The 24,002-nt window shown below is 38.7% G+C and overlaps 1 protein-coding gene across 12 annotated transcripts in view; it reads left to right on the top strand.

Annotated features, from left to right (window-relative positions):
• NUMB (NUMB endocytic adaptor protein) overlaps nt 1-24,002 on the top strand; it is a 216,305-nt gene that overhangs the window by 64,278 nt on the left and 128,025 nt on the right. Inside the window, exon 1 of one of the 12 annotated variants that reach the window (XM_073242164.1) lies at nt 19,995-20,204. The exons of the other annotated variants lie outside the window; for them this stretch is intronic. The gene's annotated coding sequence lies outside the window, so the exon portion shown is untranslated. Of the gene's footprint in view, nt 1-19,994; nt 20,205-24,002 lie in introns of those variants that run through there. 12 annotated transcript variants of the gene reach the window in all.

Here is a 24,002-nt window from a genome sequence, read left to right on the forward strand (position 1 = left end):
TTGTGAATCTTGCATATCTTGTCACAGAGCTAGCAGTTGGCCTGGTTTCTTTCTTGATTTTGAACCTGTACCTGTGTTCTGCAACCTTCCTGGGAATTGTTTACTATAAGCTCCATATCCCTAGGCAGAGTTGGCAAGTTGTTTTCTCGGTAAGGGAGCCCTAACCCAGCCCTAGTTCTGGCCCAGCTCTGATAGGTCGTCTGTCTTCTGTGGAGTGAGTACTTTCAGTCCCTATTTCTCTAGGGAAGCCAAACTCCTGGTTGCCTGTTTCTGGACTGGCTTCAGCACTGCTTGTCATTTTGCATTTATATTCCCTGTCCCTGCCGAGAGATATTTATATTATTTTTTGAGCCAGCTATGCATTGCTTATTAACATATTTGGCGTGTTTATATATTGTGTTTTGGGTAAATTTACTGCACCATCCTTACGAGAAGCCTTTTTAATTTTTCAAAGCCACTGTTTCTCATCTTTAAAGTTGGAATTATAGCCCCTACCTCTTAGTGTTTCTTTGTGCTGAGAAATGAGTTAGATTATATACACACTTGTAACTAGATTCTTAGCATAATACCTGGTATACAGTAAGTGCTATATATGGCAGCTATTATATTTTCAAGTGAGTCCTTAATTCTTTTTTGGTTTCTGTGTTTAGACAGTTTTTTATACATATATGTGTGTGCAGTGTCTCCAAAACACTTGTCAATCAGTATTTGAAATTTCTGCAAATATGTCTGGAGATTATGGCATATTTTTAGGCTTTGGGGTGAGATATTTATATCTAATTTTAATCTATGCCCTAGCAAACTTGAATTAGAGGTTTTTCAGGATGAATTGCAAATATATTTTTCAATATAACAAAACGTTGAAGTACTTTTTCTTTATAGTTGTGGTAGTGTTCTAGAAATATTCTTGTAATTGACTTTCTTCTAAACTCTATTGCACATACTTTTCCATTAGCTTCTTTTCAAAAATGTCAGTGCAGTATGTATAGATATAGAGATTATTGAAGTTGTCATGGAATGAATTTTAAGTCAGGAAAAGGGAACATAATACTGTGTTTGAGGAAAGAAAGTGGTTTATGAAGTAGAGATTTTGACTTAGACAACCATAGTTATGAGTGAGGTAAAGATCCTCTTTGGGAAAGAGGAACAAAAAGGCAGGATAAAATATGTTAAGATTGACTTTCACCTTGTGTGTTTAGGTAATAACTAAATATGCTTGTATATTTTAACTCCCAGTCAGTTGAACTTTACCCATGAACTCAGAAACTTTTATATTTTTGAAATAGAAATGCCAGTTAAATTATTCTTTTTGGATTTTGGGTTTGAATTAGTAGAGGGATGAATCTTGTAAATTATCATCTACTGCTGTTTTTTAGGGAAGCCTGAGTATATTATTCTGCTCTTTAGAGATGTGTCTAAGAAGATTGTGCTTGCTGATAAATGATTTTACTTCCTTGTTTCTTCAGATGAAATAATAAGACATACTACTTCCTTTTTCCTCTTACATCAAGCCCTGAGTATGCCTTTGGTTTTATTTTTGTCTTATATTGTAAACTGTTGTGTGCACTCTTTGGAACCATGAAAGTATATTATCAAGTAATAAGCATGGCATGATATCATTTAGAGTTTTAAAGTTAGTCACGAATGAGAACTAATTCAAATATTATCCCATCGCAAGGTCATTCTCAGATGAACTTCAGGTAAGTATGTCTAAGAGGACTGATCTAGTGACTAAATTAAAGGCACTTTGGTTAAACAGAGATTTTATAAAGTTCTTAATGATTATGTATTTCTCTCCAAACTGAAAGTTTTTAAAAGGACTTTGTTAACTCTTTAATTATAAAAATCTATGGTGGGGCTCTGGAATGTTTGATTGAGTACAAAATTCAGTAGGATTCTGATCCAGAATCTTCCCATTATTAGGAAGTAGTTAGAGTTTATATGTCATGTTAAGTGCTATAATTTTACTTTTTTCTTTTTCAGTATTTGGCTTTTTCTATTTTTCAGTGTAAGAGAAAACTTAATATTTAAAAATTTTGCATATTGAGAAATAACTGTTATAGGTAGTACATGTCTGTCATGTATCATGTCAGTACGTTTGTCATATATCAAAATAGATCAATAGGCTTTATAATGATCTTATATCTTTTTATACTTCTGTTGTGTTGACTGGTAAGTTTCCTTTTATTTGTATTGTCATACTGGGTCTTTGTGAAGCAGTATGATTTGATGGACAAAACAACAGGATTTGAAATCAGGGCTTAAGTCCTGTCTCTATTAGTTTACTAGCTCTGTAACTTTCACATTTTCGAGATTGTTCTCCTTGTAAGTAATATGAAAAGAATAATAATCTTTGTGTCATAGAATTGCTATTAAGATTAAAATTAAAAAATAAAATGCTTTGCAAACTGTAACATACTCTTTGAATGTCACAGCATTTTTCAATTGGGACATTTGTTGTATTTTAGCAAAATAACACTGTCCTCCAAGATTGACATTATATGGGTGAAAGACTGCAAACCCTTGGTTTAATATATCAATTTCATTAAGATTGAATATCCTGAGGTTTTTAAATCTGCCCTTATATTTTCCGTAATAATAAATTTCTGCACTGTCCTCCTTTACCAGTTTTAGAACTTCGTTAGTCTTTATCATTACATTCAGCTTTGTGGTGTCATGAAAATGAGGGCTGTCTGGAGGCCACATTGGGACATAGCCTTTCTTGAAGTCACTGGTTCAGTACCTCCCCTATGAGGTGTTGGATGTTTGAGCAGGCACTTTCGTTTGCCGCAATGGTTAGGGTGTAGCATTGGCAGTCAGTGGACAGCAGCCAGGTATGCCATATATACCCACAAGGTATGCGGCAAGACAGTTCTGCGTGATTTTTTAACATTTCCCCAGATCTTCTTGTAGATTTGTACTTATCCTAATTCTGTTTTACATTTAAACACATTATTTTTTTGCATACTTTGAATAGACACACTATTCTAGGAATGCAACTACTGAGTAAACTCAGGGCCAGTTGCACTCCCCTCCCCCAAACTTTAACAAGAAATTTTTATTGTTTTGGAAAATCATGTTACCAATGGCATTGTCACTTGTGGTATCTGATTCTCCAGTATAACTAATTTGTTTCAGTATACCTTTATTGCTATCATATTCATGGCATCTCTGTTTATAGGCGCAAGTGTTCATTGCCTTAATAATATGAATTCTAAGATGGTTATACCTGAGCATTTACATATTAAAATATTTTATTAAAAATTGCTCTTCTTTCTCTTACATTAGGCATTATGTTAATTTTTAAAAACAAAGGATAGGTAAGTTACCCACTTGCATTTCATTTCAGATTTATGCTTTTAAAACAAAAAAATTTTTGTTTTAGTGGGGTTTCAGGATGGAGCCAGTATTTAAATGAAGTCTATATTGCCTTTCCAGGGAGAAATAGAAGGTCCATGTTGATTGATAGATAAGTATCTATCCTCTTCTTTTTCCCTCCTTCTCCTTCCCCTCTCCATTTTCTGTTTTCCCTTCCCACTATGAAGTATTTGATACATAGACAAGAATATGGCACTGTGTATATATGTAATGAAGCATATAATAAAACCAACACCTGTGAACCCACCACTCAGCTTAAGAAATAGAACATTACCAGTATTGTTGGTGTATTTCTCCTGGATTTTCATGTGTTTCCACCAGAGGTAAACTATTCATAATTTTGTTTTGGTTTTGTTTATTATTCCCTTCCTTTTCTTTTAAGTTTACCACATTGGCATATATTTTAAAAATGTATTGTTTAATTCTTATTTTTTAACTATAAAAATGGAATCATACTCTATGTGTGTATGTATGTAATTTGCTTGGTTAATCAGTGTTGTTTTTAAAAAGATTCATCAATATCAATGTGTGTGACCATGGTTCGTTTTCTCAGATACATGTATTAATTATATGATTGTACCACAATTCATCTTTTCTCCTAAAGGTGGATGTTTGTTTTATTCCATCTTGTTTGTATTACAAACATATTCTTGCTTATATCTTTGGGTGGAGATATATAGGGATTTCTCTACAATAATGAATTTCAGACATCTTTGATGGTGACCCTTCCCCCACACAGAGAGAACTGAAGAAAAATGAGTATTAGTGTTCATGATTACTACCTGTGATGCACTCATCTTTTTCATTTTACTTATCTCTTTCTCTTTAAGTGTTGATTGTGACCTAAATGATTTCACAGTTGATTTTCACAGTTCAAGATAGTTGTCTTGGTTTCCTTTGGAGAGCAAGCGCATTGATTTGACTTTTCTTCCCTTATACTAGTGTCAGAGGGGAGCATCTTACAAAGTGAGAGTGCACCTTAATCTGTGAAACAGGAGCACTGCTCCCACACCTGGAAACATCTGGTTCTTGAGCTCAGTAAAGTTTCAGCTAGGACTAAATTTGGATTCACCCTTAAGTACCTGCCACCCCTTGATGGAATTAATTCCCTAGGTATGCCTTAACTAAATATTCTGAGTTATGCCAGAGTCACATCATTCTCTGAGGATGCAAGGGGCAGGATAGGATTGGTTGGGGCTCTGTATTCTTGATATTTACTTTGAGGTCATGCTTCACTCCCCTTTTTACTTATTTTGACCATTAACTCTGTATTCTCAAACACTCAGATCTCAATAGTTTATTCTTCAGTTTTCTGGTGAATTTTCTAACATCTGTATTCAGATATTTGAGGTATTTTTTCTTACTTGAGTACTTCATTTTTCTGTTTTACTAGATAGCTTGAATTTTTTACTGAATAGGAAAGGAGAGTTAATATCCATGGAAATTTATTTGACTTTAATCTCATGCAGTTGTAAAGTTAGGCAAAGAAACTATTTGTTTCAACCCTGATGCAATGTCTAATTTTTAGAATATGCATACAGGCTGCACTTATAGAGCTATGCTTTGAACCTCAGAGAGAGAATATTTGCATTGGTGCTATTCTTGTACACTTGTGTAGGGGGTCACAAGTGGGACTAGGAACAGGGATAACCAAGGTAGTATTTTATTTCAACATAGGACTCAGAAATAAACTCAATTTTCATTCCAGTCTGAAAGTTGTGTTGTGGTTTGCATTATTGGTTTTTGTGCATATATGATTGTTAAAATATACATAGAATTCACTGTTTTAACAATTTTTAAGAGTGCAGTTCAGTGGAATTCAGCACATTCACAGTATTGTGCACCATCACTGCAATCCATCTCCAGAACTTTATCTTTCCAAACTGAAACTCTCTACCCATTAACTGCCTATTCTCCCCACTCCACCAGCCCATGGCAATCACTCTTCTACCTTCTGTCTAAATGAATTTGACTGCTCTGAATTTATCATATACGTGGAATCCTGCAATATTTGTCCTTTTGGGTCTAGCTTTATTTCACTTACCATAAGTCTCCAAGGTTCATCCATGTTGTAGCATGTGTCAGAACATGTTTCAGAACATTGCTTTTTTTTTTTTTTGAGAGGGCATCTCTCATATTTATTGATCAAATGGTTGTTAACAACAATAAAATTCAGTATAGGGGGGTCAATGCTCAATGTACAATCATTAATCCATCTCAAGCCTAATTCTCGTCAGTCTCCAATCTTCTGAAGCATAACGAACAAGTTCTTACATGGTGAACGAATTTTTACATAGTGAATAAATTCTTACATGGTGAACAGTACAAGGGCATTCATCACAGAAACTTTCGGTTTTGATCACGCATTATGAACTATAAACAATCAGGTCAAATATGAATATTTGTTTGATTTTTATACTTGATTTATATGTTGATCCCACATTTCTCCCTTTATTATTATTATTATTATTTTTATTTTTAATAAAATGCTGAAGTGGTAGGTAGATGCAAGATAAAGGTAGAAAACATAGTTTAGTGCTGTAAGAGGGCAAATGTAGATGATCAGATGATCAGGTGTGTGCCTATGGACTAAGTATTAATCCAGGCTAGACAAGGGCAGCAAAACATCGACGGATGCAGAAGATTTCTCTCAAAGCAGTGGGGGTGAGGTTCTGAGCCTTCCCTCTATTGATCCCCAATTTCTCACCTGATGGCCCCCCTGCGACTGTGCCTGTCTTAGGTTGTTCCTCCCTTGAGGAATCTTACCCGTCTCTGGCTAACCAGTCCTCTTCCGGGGCCATACAGGGAAATGTAAAGTTGGTAAGTGAGAGAGAAGCCATATTGTTTGCAAAGGTTAGCTTTTTACTTCTTTGCAGATTTATGCCCTGTGGCTTCTATGCCCAGCACTTGTCTCGAGGTATCTTTACCACCTGGAGGAATTATGATACTCGGTAAATTCGATATGAGGCATGAATTCTATTTAAGGGTTGTAATTAGGAAGGAAGAAGAAAAGCTATAGAGGTAGCATATGAAGGAAACATGGGAGGATTCATTATTTCTTTGACATATCTTCTTGTAGAGTACCTTAAGTATGTATAGGTTTTAAACTACTAATTTGCACACACATATTAACATAATAGGAATACGGTGACATAAACAAAGCAAATCTATAATTACCATCCATCTCCAGTGAAGCCAAGAAAACCATTTAGGCACCCTAGGCATTTGTGAAAATTTGTCTATGATATGATGGATATTGTCCAACTGTACTTGAACAGTCTGAGAGAAATCAGACAAATTAAAGCAGCCCATTTCTGGGATCTGTTCACATCCCATAGAGAACATTGCTTTTTTAAGGGTGAATAATATTCCATTGTATATATATATACCATATTTTGTTTATCTTTTAAATTTGTCAGTAGGCATTTGGGTTGTTTGCATCTTTGGCTCTTGTGAGTAATGCTGCTTTGAACATTAGTGTACAACTATCTGAGTCCTTGCTTTCATTTCTTTTGGGTACATACCCAGAAATGAAATTGCTGGGTCATATGGTAATTCTGTTTTTAATCTTTCTAAAAACCATCATACATTTTACCTTTTTTTTATATCTGTAATTTATTTTAGATGTATTTTTAAATCAATAGTTAGAGATCTGTATTATCAGTTTTAATAGCTATATGGGATTTCAGTGCATGGCTATGCCATCGTTTATTTGTAGGCATTTCTCTAAGAGTTTTTGCTGTTATAAACAATACTGTGATGCATTTATTCATCAAATACTTATTGGATACCTACTACTTGCTAGGCACATGTAATGGCCCTTCTGTACATACATATTTGCATACATCTATCTACTTAGGATAAGTTTTTAGAAGTGGGACTGTTGTGTCAAAGGGTGGGCATCTTTTGAAATGTGATTATTTTCCTAAAAACTTCTATGCTGATAAACTATTGTTAGTTACAATCCAGTAATAGTGAATAGAAATATCAGGTTCCTTATACTTTACAAAACACTGGCTCTTACTGATCTTTTTAGTCATTCTGAAATGATGTTAATTTGCAGCTCTTTGGTTACTGCTAGTGAAGTTGAACATCTTAGCTTAATGATTATTTTATCAGTTGGGTATTTATGTATTTCTGCTCATATCTTTTTCTTATTAATTTATAAGAGCTCCTTATATGCTAAGGATATTAATTTTGTTTTATAGTATTGGAGATATTTTCCTAATCTGTCATTTGTCTCAACTTCATAATGTCTTCTACAGTGTAGATGTTTTACATTTTAATGGTCAGTTTTATTAGTCCTTTACTATTTTTGTTTTTGTCCTTTGCTCTGGTGGTTTTGTCCCATCCCAATTTAACCTTGTTGCTAGTTATTAATTAATTAATTAAGTAATTAATTTATTTATTTATCATTCATTCATTCATTCATTTATTTATTTATATAATTGAGAGACTTCTAGGTAATGGTTTTTAGAAATAGAAATCCCTGCATGAAACGATTACATCTGTATTATGGGTTAATCTAATACTGTCAGGGAAAAAGAGATGTAGAAGGTAGGTGAAGAATCAAAAACTCTATTTTAACCCTTTTTTATTTAAGTGAAAATCTTCATAGAGATTGATGAAGACTTTTCTAGACCAATACTTGCCATAGAAAACAAAGTACATATTGAATTTGTAATTGAGATTTCCTCCCCTCTTTATACTTACTCTAACTGGCATAGTGATTCTAGGGGGGGAAAATATAGAAATAAGTGTTTTTTTTTTTTAAGATTCTTTCTAGCAATTTGTACTTTTAGGCTTCCTTAAGCTCTTGAGTACACAATCCTTCTGGGCAGTTGAGTTTGCTAGCTACTTGGATGATAGTATATATATAGAGGAACTATTATTGGCATTTGACCTAAAATGTAATGAATACAGTAATATTAATTATGATAATATAAAAATATTGTTCAGCCTTATGAACTTAATGGTGAAAACCTGCCTTGTGACCGTGACCAAGTCATTTAAAGTGGTGTCTTACCAATGGGTTTCAGCCCCAGGCAAGTTCGCTATGGATTCAGTGTGACCAAAGAAAATGACAGCAAAATGTTCTTGGGGTGAAAGGGTTATACCCAACTTTATTTCCAGGTGGCAGGTCAGTCACTAAAATCCCATTCACTCAGAGCGAGTCTACTTGCAGCAAGCTGGTCTCTGCCTCTGAGCCCCTCTGTCTGCACAGCTGTCCTCTGGGCCCCTCTGTCCGCACAGCTGTCCTCTGGGCCCCTCTGTCTGCACAGCCGTCCCCCGGGCCTCTCTGCACAGTCGTCCCGCACAGCTGTCCTCTGGGCCTCTGTCCTTGGCGCTGCCACCACCCCAGCCTCTGCTCTGCTCTCCTGCAGCCTTGCAGCCCTGCCACCGTGTCGTGCCCAGAGCCAACAGCCATGTATTGCTCACAGGTGTGTAGTGAGCTAACTGGTCAACCAGGGCCAGGTGAGAATCCTGGCCACAGGGACTCTCATTTTATCCACAAGTGGCATATTTTCATTTTGTAAATATAGCTCTAATATCTTAGCTTCCCTTGGAGTTTTGCCTACATAGCAAATGGAAGATTTAGAAGATTTAAAAGTTGAAGGACTTCAGAGGTTATCTAGTATTTTGTTCCCTCTACAAATATTTGCCTGGTTCTGTTTTAGTTTTGAGGATAAAATGAAGTCCCTGGCTTCATGGAACTTAAAATCTTTGATGAAAAGAAGGCCGAAAAACTGTGTAATCTTAAAGATTCCTCACTTCATTTTGGTGGTTTTAATATGTTCAAAAGAAGAAGGATCTAGTCCCTTATATGCCAGGTAGTAAATGTGGAATTGTAAAGCAGGAGGAAGGGACCCTGAATAAATAAATTAGGACAGTGTATGAATCAAAATTTATGTGTGTGAATCACCTGAGGATCTTGTTAAAGTGCAGATTCTGATTCAGTAGGTCTAAGGTAGCGCCTTAGATACTGCCTTTCTAACAGGCTTCCAGTTGATGCCTATGCTACCAGTCTGAGAACCACACTTTGAATACCTTAAGGAATTAATATATAATTAAAAGAAAAGAATAGTGCTTCCATTTTGAGAAGAGTGGTTTGGATCCACAGCACAGGCTTAGAGTTATAAGCAGCACATCACACTTGGCCTCTGAAATAAAATTATCAGAGCTGTTAATGGTCGCATATTAACGGGGGGTGTGAAGGAGGTAATCAGCACCTATTTTGTAAGTGACATCCAGAATTGATGTTGGATGGTGGATGGGTCTAAAACCTTTGAAAAAATACTGGTAACTAAGAGATGAGGATCATCAGGGATGATGAAAGTAAATATCTGTCTAGTCAGATAAACAGAATTCGTAATTGTGAAGTATTGACTAGGAGGTCTTAATTTGTAATTGAGATTTCCTGCCCTCTTTTTTTTTTTTTTTTTTTTAAATAAGCAGTTTATTTTATTTTATTTTTTTTTTGAGAGGGCATCTCTCATATTTATTGATCAAATGGTTGTTAACAACAATAAAATTCAGTATAGGGGGGTCAACGCTCAATGTACAATCATTAATCCATCTCAAGCCTAATTCTCGTCAGTCTCCAATCTTCTGAAGCATAACGAACAAGTTCTTACATGGTGAACGAATTCTTACATAGTGAATAAATTCTTACATGGTGAACAGTACAAGGGCAGTCATCACAGAAACTTTCGGTTTTGATCATGCAATATGACCTATAAACAATCAGGTCAAATATGAATATTCGTTTGATTTTTATACTTGATTTATATGTTGATCCCACATTTCTCCTATTATTATTATTATTTTTATTTTTAATAAATACCAAATGATTTCACTCATCTGAGGAGTATAGGAACAAAGGAAAAACTGAAGGAACAAAACAGCAGTGGAATTACAGAACCCAAAAATGGACTAACTTTTTTGGTAGGTAGATGCAAGATAAAGGTAGAAAACATAGTTTAGTGCTGTAAGAAGGCAAATGTAGATGATCAGATGATCAGGTGTGTGCCTATGGACTAAGTATTAATCCAGGCTAGACAAGGGCAGCAAGACATCCACGGATGCAGAAGATTTCTCTCAAAGCAGGGGGGGTGAGGTTCTGAGCCTCACCTCTGTTGATCCCCAAATTCTCACCTGATGGCCCCCCTGCGACTGTGCCTGTCTTAGGTTGTTCCTCCCTTGAGGAATCTTACCCGTCTCTGGCTAACCAGTCATCTTCCGGGGCCATACAGGGAAATATAAAGTTGGTAAGTGAGAGAGAAGCCATATTGTTTGCAAAGGTTAGCTTTTTACTTCTTTGCAGATTTATGCCCTGTGGCTTCTATGCCCAGCACTTGTCTCGAGGTATCTTTACCACCTGGAGGAATTATGATACTCGGTAAATTCGGTATGAGGCACGAATTCTATTTAAGGGTTGTAATTAGGAAGGAAGAAGAAAAGCTATAGATGTAGCATATGAAGGAAACTTGGGAGGATTGATTATTTCTTTGACATATCTTCTTGTATAGTACCTTAAGTATGTATAGGTTTTAAACTACTAACTAATTTGTACACACATATTAACATAATAGGAATACGGTGACATAAACAAAGCAAATCTATAATTACCATCCATCTCCAGTGAAGCCAAGAAAACCATTTAGGCACCCTAGGCATTTGTGAAAATTCATCTATGATATGATGGATATTGTCCAACTGTACTTGAACCATCAGACAAATTAAAGCAGCCCATTTCTGGGATCTGTTCACATCCCATATGTTCTTTTAACCATAGATAGTCTATAGTCATGATATTTTGGAGTGCTACAACTTGCACCCCTCCCAACTCCTGGTTGAGTTCTAACAGTACAGATCCGGTCAAATTCGTTGTCTCACTGTATGCACATGCCAGCCTAGACATCTCCCTCCTCATTCCTATGGCAAGTCCAGGAGACGGTGGGCTGGATGCAGCCACAACCGCAGCATCGTCCGGATCCCTGTGGAGGCTTTTTGATGATCATCCCCCGGCACAAGTCCTCCAGAGAGTGCTGATGCCAGAAGCTCCTCCTCATATCGTATCTTAGTTCATTTTCTGGGTATCCAAGCTAGGCCTTGATCTTCTGCGTAGAAACAAACAGACCCTTTGCCCACACTTTGACATGCCCTCTATACCACTGTGCAGAACTCATTTGAGGTCAGCACACAGTAACTGCTTTTTTTTTTTTTTTTTTAATTAAGAGAAAGGAATATTATCAGAAAAGAGTTCCTCCATAGCTGATCATCTGACACCCTTTAAGTGATCAACATTAAGGATATTTAAAGCATGCGTTGATCTTTGATTTACCAATAGTTTTATCCTGTTAAGGAGTAATCCCCCTTTTCTTTCTTTCTTTCTTTCCTTTTTTTTTTTTTTTTTTTTTAATTTTTAATCTACACTTACATGAAGAATACTCTGTTTACTATGCTCTCCCCTATATCAGGTCCCCCCTAACAACCACATTACGGTTACTGTCCATCAGCTTAGCAAAATGTTGTAGAGTCACTACTTGTCCTCTCTGTGTTGTGCAGCCCACCCTCCCCTTTCCATTTTGGGTTCTGTAATTCCACTGCTGTTTTGTTCCTTCAGTTTTTCCTTTGTTCCTATACTCCTCAGATCAGTGAAATCATTTGGTATTTCTCTTTCTCCGCTTGGCTTATTTCACTGAGCATAATACTCTCCAGCTCCATCCATGTTGCTGCAAATAGTTGGATTTTTCCACTTCTTATGGCTGAGTAGTATTCCATTGTGTATATGTACCACATCTTTATCCATTCATCTACTGATGGACATTTAGGTTGCTTCCAATTCTTGGCTATTGTAAATAGTGCTGCAATAATCATAGGAGTGCATCTGTCTTTCTCAAACTTGATTGCTGCGTTCTTAGGGTAAATTCCTAGGAGTGGAATTCCTGGGTCAAATGGTAGGTCTGTTTTGAGCATTTTGATGCACCTCCATACTGCTTTCCACAGTGGTTGAACTAATTTACATTCCCACCAGCAGTGTAGGAGGGTTCCCCTTTCTCCACAGCCTCGCCAACATTTGTTGTTGTTTGTCTTTTGGATGGCAGCTATCCTTACTGGTGTGAGGTGATACCTCATTGTAGTTTTAATTTGCATTTCTCTGATAATTAGCGATGTGGAGCATCTTTTCATGTGTCTCTTGGCCATCTGTATTTCTTTTTTGGAAAACTGTCTGTTCAGTTCCTCTGCCCATTTTTTAATTGGGTTATTTGTTTTTTGTTTGTTGAGGCGTGTGAGCTCTTTATATATTCTGGACGTCAAGCCTTTATCGGATCTGTCATTTTCAAATATATTCTCCCATACTGTAGGGTTCCTTTTTGTTCTATTGATGGTGTCTTTCGCTGTACAGAAGCTTTTCAGCTTAATGTAGTCCCACTTGCTCATTTTTGCTGTTGTTTTCCTTGCCCGGGGAGATACATTCAAGAAGAGATCACTCATGTTTATGTCTAAGAGGTTTTTGCCTGTGTTTTTTTCCAAGAGTTTAATGGTTTCATAACTTACATTCAGGTCTTTGATCCATTTTGAGTTTACCTTTGTATATGGGGTTAGACCATGGTCCAGTTTCATTCTCCTACATGTAGCTGTCCAGTTTTGCCAACACCATCTGTTGAAGAGACTGTCATTTCCCCATTGTATGTCCATGGCTCCTTTATCAAATATTAATTGACCATATATGTTTGGGTTAATTTCTGGGGTCTCTAATCTGTTCCACTGGTCTGTGGCTCTGTTCTTGTGCCAGTACCAAATTGTCTTGATTAGTATGGCTTTGTAGTAGAGCTTGAAGTTGGGGAGTGAGATCCCTCCTACTTTATTCTTCTTTTTCAGGATTGCTTTGGCTATTCGGGGTCTTTGGTGTTTCCATATGAATTTTTGAATTATTTGTTCCAATTCATTGAAGAATGTTGCTGGTAATTTGAGAGGGATTGCATCAAATCTGTATATTGCTTTGGGCAGGATGGTCATTTTGACGATATTAATTCTTCCTAGCCATGAGCATGGGATGAGTTTCCATTTATTAGTGTCCCCTTTAATTTCTCTTAAGAGTGACTTGTAGTTTTCAGAGTATAAGTCTTTCACTTCTTTGGTTAGGTTTATTCCGAGGTATTTTATTCTTTTTGATGCAATGGTGAATGGAATTGTTTTCCTGATTTCTCTTTCTATTGATTCGTTGTTAGTGTATAGGAAAGCTACAGATTTCTGTGTGTTAATTTTGTATCCTGCAACTTTGCTGTATTCCGATATCAGTTCTAGTAGTTTTGGAGTGGAGTCTTTAGGGTTTTTTATGTACAGTGTCATATCATCTGCAAATAGTGACAGTTTAACTTCTTCTTTACCAATCTGGATTCCTTGTATTTCTTTGTTTTGTCTGATTGCCGTGGCTAGGACCTCCAGTACTATGTTAAATAACAGTGGGGAGAGTGGGCATCCCTGTCTGGTTCCCGATCTCAGTGGAAATGCTTTCAGCTTCTCGCTGTTCAGTATAATGCTGGCTGTGGGTTTATCATATATGGCGTTTATTATGTTGAGGTACTTGCCCTCTATTCCCATTTTGCTGAGAGTTTTTATCATGAATGGATGTTGAATTTTGTCAAATGCTTTTTCAGCATCTATGGAGATGATCATGTGGTTTTTGTCTTTCTTTTTGTTGATGTGGTGGATGATGTTGATGGATTTTCGAATGTTGTACCATCCTTGCATCCCTGGGATGAACCCCACTTGGTCATGGTGTATGATCCTTTTGATATACTGTTGAATTCTGTTTGCTAATATTTTATTGAGTATTTTTGCATCTACATTCATCAGGGATATTGGTCTGTAATTTTCTTTTTTGGTGGGGTCTTTGCCTGGTTTTGGTATTAGGGTGATGTTGGCCTCATAGAATGAGTTTGGGAGTATTCCCTCTTCTATTTTGTGGAACACTTTAAGGAGAATGGGTATTATGTCTTCTCTGTGTGTCTGATAAAATTCCGAGGTAAATCCGTCCGGCCCCGGGGTTTTGTTCTTGGGTAGTTTTTTGATTACTGTTTCAATTTCTTTGCTTGTAATTGGTTTGTTTAACTTTTGTGTTTCTTCCTTGGTCAGTCTTGGGAGGTTGTATTTTTCTAGGAAGTTGTCCATTTCTTCTAGGTTTTCCAGCTTGTTGGCATATAGGTTTTCATAGTAGTCTTTAATAATTCTTTGTATTTCTGTGGAGTCTGTTGTGATTTTTCCATTCTCATTTCTGATTATGTTGATTTGTGTTGACTCTCTTTTTCTCTTAATAAGTTGGGCTAGAGGCTTATCTATTTTGTTTATTTTCTCAAAGAACCTGCTCTTGGTTTCGTTGATTTTTGCTATTGTTTTATTCTTCTCAATTTTGTTTATTTCTTCTCTGATCTTTATTATGTCCCTCCTTCTGCTGACTTTAGGCCTCCTTTGTTCTTCTTTTTCCAGTTTTAATAATTGTGATGTTAGACTATTCATTTGGGATTGTTCTTCCTTCTTCAAGTGTGCCTGGATTGCTATATACTTTCCTCTTAACACTGCTTTCGCTGTGTCCCACAGAAGTTGGGGCTTTGTGTTGTTGTCATTTGTTTCTATATATTCCTTGATCTCTATTTTGATTTGTTCATTGATCCATTGATTATTTAGTAGCATGTTGTTAAGCCTCCATGTGTTTGTGAGCCTTTTTGTTTTCTTTGTAGAATTTATTTCTACTTTCATACCTTTGTGGTCTGAAAAATTGGTTGGTAGAATTTCAATATTTTGGAATTTACTGAGGCTCTTTTTGTGAGCTAGTATGTGGTCTATTCTGGAGAATGTTCCATGTGCACTTGAGAAGAATGTATATCCTGTTGCTTTTGGATGTAGAGTTCTATAGATGTCTATTAGGTCCATCTGTTCTAGTGTGTTGTTCAGTGCCTGTGTGTCTTTACTTATTTTCTGCCTGGTGGATCTATCCTTTGGGGTGAGTGGTGTGTTGAAGTCTCCTACAATGAATGCATTGCAGTCTATTTCCCTCTTTAGTTCTGTTAGTATTTGCTTCACATATGCTGGTGCTCCTGTATTGGGTGCATATATATTTAGAATGGTTATATCCTCTTGTTGGACTGAGCCCTTTATCATTATGTAGTGGCCTTCTTTATCTCGTGTTACTTTCTTTGTTTTGAAGTCTATTTTGTCTGATATTAGTACTGCAACCCCTGCTTTCTTCTCACTGTTGTTTGCCTGAAATATGTTTTTCCATCCCTTGACTTTTAGTCTATGCTTATCTTTGGGTTTAAGGTGAGTTTCTTGTAAGCAGCATATAGATGGGTCTTGCTTTTTTATCCATTCTATTACTCTATGTCTTTTGATTGGTGCATTAAGTCCATTTACATTTAGGGTGACTATTGAGAGATATGTACTTATTGCCATTTCAGGCTTTAGATTCGTGGTTACCAAAGGTTCAAGGTTAGCTTCTTTAGTATCTTACTTCCTAACTTAGTTCGCTTATTGAGCTGTTATATACCCTGTCTGGAGATTCTTTTCTTCTCTCCCTTCTTATTCCTCCTCCTCCATTCTTCATATGTTGTGTGTTTTGTTCTGTGCTCTTTTTAGGGGTGCTCCCATCTAGAGCAGTCCCTGTAGGATGCCCTGTAGAGGTGGTTTGTGGGAAGCAAATTCCCTCAGCTTTTGCTTGTCTGGGAATTGTTTAATCCCGCCATCATATTTAAATGATAGTCGTGCTGGATACAGTATCCTTGGTTCAAGGCCCTTCTGTTTCATTGCATTAAGTATATTATGCCATTCTCTTCTGGCCTGTAGGGTTTCTGTTGAGAAGTCTGATATTAGCCTGATTGGTTTTCCTTTATAGGTGACCTTTTTCTCTCTAGCTGCCTTTAAAACTCTTTCCTTGTCCTTGATCCTTGCCATTTTAGTTACTATGTGTCTTGGTGTTGTCCTCCTTGGATCCTTTCTGTTGGGGGTTCTGTGTAATTCCATTGTCTGTTCGATTATTTCCTCCCCCAGTTTGGGGAAGTTTTCAGCAATTATTTCTTCAAAGACACTTTCTATCCCTTTTCCTCTTTCTTCCTCTTCTGGTATCCCTATAATACGAATGTTATTCCTTTTGTATTGGTCACATATTTCTCTTAGTGTTGTTTCATTCCTGGAGATCCTTTTATCTCTCTCTATGTCAGCTTCTATACGTTCCTGTTCTCTGGCTTCTATTCCTTCAATGGCCTCTTGCATCTTATCCATTCTGCTTATAAATCCTTCCAGGGATTGTTTCACTTCTGTGATCTCTTTCCTGATATCTGTGATCTCCTTCCGGACTTCATCCCACTGCTCTTGCATTTTTCTCTGCATCTTATCGCACTGCTCTTGCATTTTTCTCTGCATCTCATCCCATTGCTCTTGCATTTTTCTCTGCATCTCTGTCAGCATGTTCATGATTTTTATTTTGAATTCTTTTTCAGGAGGACTAGTTAGGTCTGTCTCCTTCTCAGGTGTTGTCTCTGTGATCTTTGTCTGCCTGTAGTTTTGTCTTTTCATGGTGATAGAGATAGTTTGCAGAGCTGGTACAAGTGACTGCTGGAAGAGCTTCCCTTCTTGTTGGTTTGTAGCCTTTTCCTGGGAGAATAGCGACCTCTAGTTGCTTGTGCTGGGCAGCTGTGCGCAGACAGGGCTTCTGCTTCCTGCCTAGTTGCTTTGGGATTTATCTCCGCTGTTGCTGTGGGCTTGGCCTGGCTGGGGCTGTTCCTCCAAAATGGTGGAGCCCCGTTGGAGGGGGAGCGGCCAGGAGGCTATTTATCTCCGTAAGGGGCCTCTGTGCTCCCTGCTGCCCAAGGGGTTAGAGTGCCCAGAGATCCCCAGATTCCCTGCCTCTGGTCTAAGTGACCTGTCCTACCCCTTTAAGACTTCCAAAAAGCACTCTCCAAACCAAAACAACAACAGCAACAATGAGAGAGGGAACAGAAAGAAAGAAAGAAAAAAAAAAAAAGGAAAAAACAAGCGAGTATTTTTTTTTTTTTTTTTTTGTCCTCAGGTGCCGGTCCCAGGCACCCGCTCACTGGTCCTGCTGCCCTGTCTCCCTAGCACCAGGGTCCCTGTCCTTTCAAGGCTTCCAAAAAGCACCCACCCACCGGTCCCGCAGGGAAGGAACGCTCGATATTCTTTGTCCTCAGGCACTGGTCCCGGGCATCCGCTCACCAGTCCCGCCACCCTGCCTCCCTAGCACTGGGGACCCTGTCCCTTTAAGGCTTCCAAAAAGCACTCGCCAAAAAGAGAGAAAAAAAGGGGAAAAACGCGCGATTTCTTCCATCCTCAGGTGCCGGTCTCAGGCACCCACCCACCGGTCCCACAGGGAAAAACGCGGGATATTGTTTGTCCTCAGGTGCCGGTCCCAGCACCCGCTCACCAGTCCCGCCGCCCTGCCTCCCTAGCACCAGGGTCCCTGTCCCTTTTAGGCTTCCAAAAAGCACTCGCAGAAAAGAGAAAAAAAAAAGGGGGGGGGAAACGCGTGATTTCCTCTGTCCTCAAGTGCCGGTCTCAGGCACCCGCCCACCGGTCCCACAGGGAAAAACGTGGGATATTCTTTGTCCTCAGGCGCCGGTCCCAGGCACCCGCTCACCAGTCCCGCCACCCTGCCTCCCTAGCACTGGGGTCCCTGTCCCTTTAAGGCTTCCAAAAAGCACTCGCCAAAAAAAGAAAAAAAAAAGGGGGAAAAACGCGCGATTTCCTCCGTCCTCAGGCACTGGTCTCAGGCACCCGCACGCCGGTCCCGCAGGGAGAAATGCGGGATATTCTTTGTCCTCATGCGCCGTTCCCAGGCACCTGCTCACCGGTCCCGCCACCCTGCCTCCCTAGCAATGGGGGCCCGTCCCTTTAAGGCTTCCAAAAAGCGCTCGCCAAAAAAAAAACCGCTCCGGTTTCTTTCCACCCGCGGGAGCCGGGGGGAGGGGCGCTCAGGTCCCGCCGGGCCGGGGCTTGTATCTTACCCCCTTCGCAAGGCGCTGGGTTCTTGCAGGTGTGGATGTGGTCTGGATGTTGTCCTGTGTCCTGTGGTCTCTATTTTAGGAAGATTTTTCTTTGTTATATTTTCATAGCTCTATGTGTTTTTGGGAGGAGATTTCCACTGCTCTACTCACGCCGCCATCCTGGCTCCGCCCAATCCTGCCCTCTTTATACTTACTCTAACTGGCATAGTGATTCTAGTAGGGGAAAAATGTAGAAATAACTGTTTTTTTTTAAAGTAGCTAATATCTCCCCCCTACCCCATAGGCATATTCTATGTGGAAAGTATGTCAGATTTCTTTGTTTTCCAGGCCTGAATAAAGCTTTAATGTTGCGCTCAAATTGCCCTTTTCTGATCTGTTCCCCTAATGGCAGCCACTTGGAGCATGAACAACCTGGGAGTTCATTTATCTTCACATATTTAGCAGAAGACTCTTAATCTTGGTATAAAATGTCCAGTGGGTCTTGAACATTTACTATTGGAAAAAATTTGGCAAGCCAAATCTTTCAACCAGTATCCTTTTATTTAGTTGTGTGAATTCAGTGCTAATGTTTCCAGTTGTGTTTTTAGAAATTTAGATTTTTTTCCTTTCAATTTTAGAAATAATCCATATTCATATTTCCTCTTTAACATAGCACCTACCCTGCATCAGTCCAAAGATACTGGGAAATTACTGCTAACACCCATAATTTATTGTACTTTCTATGTTAATGTCACCAGGATATTGGTTTCCTTGAAAATAGTTACAGTATAGTAATGGTGCTCAACCTACTGCCGGGAGAACAAGCTGGGTAATAAACTCTTTCACCCTAAAGAATGTTTTGCTGTCAATTTCTTTGATCACATTGAATCCACAGCGAACTTGCCCTGGGCTGAAACGTATTGGCAATACAATTGGTGAAAGTTGGCAGGGTTCATTGTTGACCAACGAAAAAGACTGGCTGCCCTTATGGGAGGGGTGCTTCAGTGGGCTGCCCCTGTGAATGGGAAGACAGTGGATTGTCTCCCAATGGGTATGTGGTCCGAGGTGGCTTGCCTCCTAGAGGACTGGGCCCCACCCCAGGACTGGACGCAAGTGGAGGTGATACCTGAGGCAGTAGGGGTGGCCCTTGGTATAGTAAGTAGGTCTTTTGAGAGACAGAGTGCCCTTGAGGCAGCGGGGACTGTGGGTTGGCTGCTTCTCACGGTATTAAAAAAGTCTACAGAAGAGAAGGACATGCTCCTGAAAAAGACCCAAGAAATGGTGGCATGAGAATGCGAGCTGCAAACTTCTGTAGGTTCCCTGAAGAAGGAAATGGCATTGATGTGAGAGAAGGGAAGTTTCATGTGCCATACAATCCTACTGCAGCAGGCATGATAGAGAGGCACAATGGCTTGTTAAAATCGAGACTAAAGTCAGATACCAATAGTCTGCAGGGATGGTCTGTCTGCTTATGGACCATGCTACAGCGTTTGAACGGGAGACCCCGAAAGGGAGCCCTGAGCCCCATAGACATGTTAACACATATGGCTGCCTTCCCTATACAACTGCAAGTACAAACCAAGGAAAAATCACTAAAGCCAAGTTTCGGCCACCAGAATAATATCTTGCTGCCAGCACCAACTGCACTGAACCCTGAAGACTCCATTGAGTGGATGTGGCCTTGGACCTTTTGACACATGGACCAATGATGGCTGGCTCTCCTGGCACCTTGGGGACAAGGCCTGGAAGCTGGCCTCCTGTGTATTCCTGGAATAAAAGCAGAGTGGCCCCCAAAGGTCACAGTAGTATATCCTGAACAGCCAGAAGGTAGGAGCATCTTACTGGAGAGTTTTGTTTTAACGTTATGGCCAGTGCATGTACCTCCAGTAGCACTATATATAGACCCTTCAGTAGACCCCCCAGGGAAAGGAGTATGGTATACTAGACCTGGAAGTGACCCCCTTCCTGCTACAGTCCTGTCACAGGACCACTCTTGCATGCATCCTACCTGATGGACAAGATTTGCCTATGTATTGGTGTCATTAAAACATGTGTCTTATCACCCCTAAAGTATTTGTGGATTGGGAACTTCCTTTGTCTTGAGGATTATTATAATTTTTGTTATTAGGAACCTCCTCTGGCTTGAGGATTATTATAATTTTTGTTACCTGTATCAAAATCTTGTTGTATCTTAATTTTTGTTATTATCTCTAAGTTGTTGTTATCCTCTGTTGCTATTGTAGAATTTGGTTACAGTGCTCCAGCTCTCTCGCACAGGGACCATTGCAGAATATTGAAAGCGTGTAGATTGTAAACTAATCCTGGAGAGGACTCTAAGAGAATCCTGGAGGAGTGGAGTGTGGGGAAGTTGGGGTTCCTATGGCCAGGATCCTCACTGAACTTAAACCACCTGATGATGTAACTGGCCTGTTGCTGGGCTACCACTTCCACACCTTTAGGCAATAAGCTATTATGCACAATATAGACAGCTGGGCCCAGTGCTCTGCACAGTGCTAGTGCTCAACCTACTGCCAGTAGAACAAGCCAGGCAATAAACCCTTTCACCCCAAAGAACGTTTTGCTGTCAATTTCTTTTGGTCACGTTGAATCTACAGCAAACTTGCCTGGGGCTGAAACCCATTGGCTAGACAACTCCCTTGTTCTGTTGAAGAAAAAAAGGGAATCATTAGGAGCAAGTGTTCCTAGTTCTGGTAAAATGTTTTTTTAAAACAGTTACTTAGTTAAATAACAATTGAAAAAAGGGCTCTGGAGTCTCATAGGCTGTTATTTTTTTTAATCCCAGACCTACTGCTTAGTAGTTTTGTGATGTTGGAAGTAACTTCTTTGTGGCTCATTTTTCCTAGTTATAAAGTGATATTAATAGTTCATTTCATAAGGATTATCAGGATTAAGTGAAATAATCTGTGGAAAGAAATAGTCCTGTAAAAAGAGTATTTGGCAAATAGTAAAGTAATTTTTACTCAATAAATGTTAGCTCCTGCTAGTCTTAATCATGAGCACCACTGTTGCATTTCTATGGTGAATTTCTATTGCTTTTTAAAACAGGCATGCATATCCAGATTCCTTATGAGAGGTTTGGGCACTTAGAATAGGGTTTCAGCCCTGGACAAATTCACTCTGGTTTTGGTGAGAATGAAAAATGACAATGGAACGGTGTGGGTAAAAGAGTTTATACCCAGCTTTATTTTTCTGGAGGCAGGTCAAGTGGTAGAATCCCATCCACCTCAGGGCCAGTCTGTAGGCAGCAAGCTGGTCTATGCCAACAGGTCTCTTCGCTATCTTGCAGCCCCAGAGTGCTGGGCGGAGCTCTTAATATAGAGTCAGTAATAGCCCATTGCCAACACATGTGTAAGCATGTGCCTGCCTGCACACTGTACGTGTGCAGTGGGCAAGCAGACCAGGGTCAGGTGAGAATCCTGGCCATGAACTTTCATTTTCTCTATGAACATACACTTAAAATTAGTTTTGAATAAAAACCTTGAGAATTTTTACTTTCAGCTACTGTAAGTTTAATTCCTGTAAAAAAGAGAAGCCATTCATGAATTCATTCAATTAATCATTTTTTTCTAATGAACTAGTGATACCTGCTATTTATAACGTATTGTATTAGGTGCTAGGAATATAAAATGGGGCAAACTTGGTTGTGCACTTCAACTGCTTGGAGGCTAGTGGAGAAAGGTATACCAGGTACCATCATTGAATGTAAATAAGTGTTGTAAATAACTGCCTTTGTGCCAGATCATTGATACATTTTTGTCTTTTGGAAGTTCTATAAGCTAAACTTTTGGGTGGATTGGCTATTTGTTTTTAGCATCTTATCTATTTACCACAACTCTTTGGTATCTGTAATCATTCCTGTTTTGCACATAAGGAAATTGTGATTCAAAGGGATTATTTAATTCCTCATACAACTACAAAAGTCACTCCAAAATACTACTTAATTAAAAAACCCATTAATATCACTGATCTACCTCCTGTATGTCATAAGGTACAAAAACCTCTTTTAGAAGACTTAAACTATTACATTGAAGTTGAAGCTTATATGTTTGTTTCCCAAATAGATTGGGAGATTTCTTAAGAGCAGTGATTAGTTTTATTTATTTTTGCTTCCCTCCACTCCCCAACTTTGTCCCAACAACTAGTAGAGTACACATATTAGGTACCTAATAAAAATATTAGTTAAGCAGTGAATGAATATGTAGAATGTTAGAAGTAGAAGGAATTTTAGAGCTCATATAAATCATAGAGACACTAGAATTTCTAAAAAGAATTTTACCTTGGGCTACAGCTTTTGAGTTTGACTCTCTAAGGTATTTAAAACACAATTTACTACTAAGGGATTGACATCCAAAATATACAAAGAGCTTATGGACCTCAACAAAGAAAAAGCAAATAATCCAATTAAAAAATGGGCAGAGGATCTGAACAGACACTTCTCCAAAGAAGAAATTCAGTTGCCCAACAGACACATGAAAAGATGCTCCACATTGCTTATCATCAGAGAAATGCAAATTAAAACCACAATGAGATATCACCTCACACCAGTTAGGATGGCCAACATCCAAAAGACATAAACAATAAATGTTGGCGAGGATGTGGAGAAAAGGGAACCTTCCTACACTACTAGTGGGAATGTAAATTAGTTCAGCCATTGTGGAAAGCAGTATGGAGATTCCTCAAAAAACTCAAAATACAAATACCATTTGACCCAGAATTCCACTCCTAGGAATTTACCCTAAGAATGCAGCAGCCCAGTTTGAAAAAGACATATGCACCCCTATGTTTATTGCAGCACTATTTACAATAGCCAAGAAATGGAAGCAACCTAAGTGTCCATCAGTAGATAAATGGATAAAGAAGGGGGACATACACACAATGGAATATTATTCAGCCATAAGAAGAAAACAATTCCTACCATTTTCAACAACATGGATGGAGCTAGAGGATATTATACTCAGTGAAGTAAGCCAGGAGGAGAAAGCCAAGTATCAAATGATTTTACTCATCTGTGGAGTGTAAGAACACAGAAAAAAACTGAAGGAACAAAATAGCAGCAGACTCACAGAACCCAAGAATGGACTACCAGTTACCAAAGGGAAAGGATAAAGGGCATTACGATTAGCCCACATAATATAAGAGGGGGTCCATGGGGAAGGCAGTATAGCACAGAGAAGACAAGTAGTGATTCTATAGCATCTTACTATGCTGATAGACAGTGACTGTAATGGGGTATGTGGTAGGGACTTGATAATGGGGGGAATCTAGTAACCACAATGTTGCTCATGTAAGTGTGTATTAATGATACCAAAATAAATAAATTAATAAAAACTACTACTATCTATCACATCATCTCATAAAAGAAGCCATTTTAACACCAAAAAGTAGAAAGGACAATCTCATAGGAAGCAGAATTGTTTTACACCCATTTTTTGGTTGTGGTTGATACCTGTTCAAGGATTAGATTTCAGGAACCATTGTCTAATACAACCCACTCCTTTTAGAGATGATGTATCTGAGCCCAGAGAAGTGTCAAAGTTCTCAGAGTATGGCTGAATGATAGAACTGAGTTTAGAACCCAGGTCTTTTTGACTCAAACCAAAATTT

This window comes from Manis javanica, chromosome 8, assembly GCF_040802235.1.
Source record: "Manis javanica isolate MJ-LG chromosome 8, MJ_LKY, whole genome shotgun sequence".
NCBI lineage: Eukaryota > Metazoa > Chordata > Mammalia > Pholidota > Manidae > Manis > Manis javanica.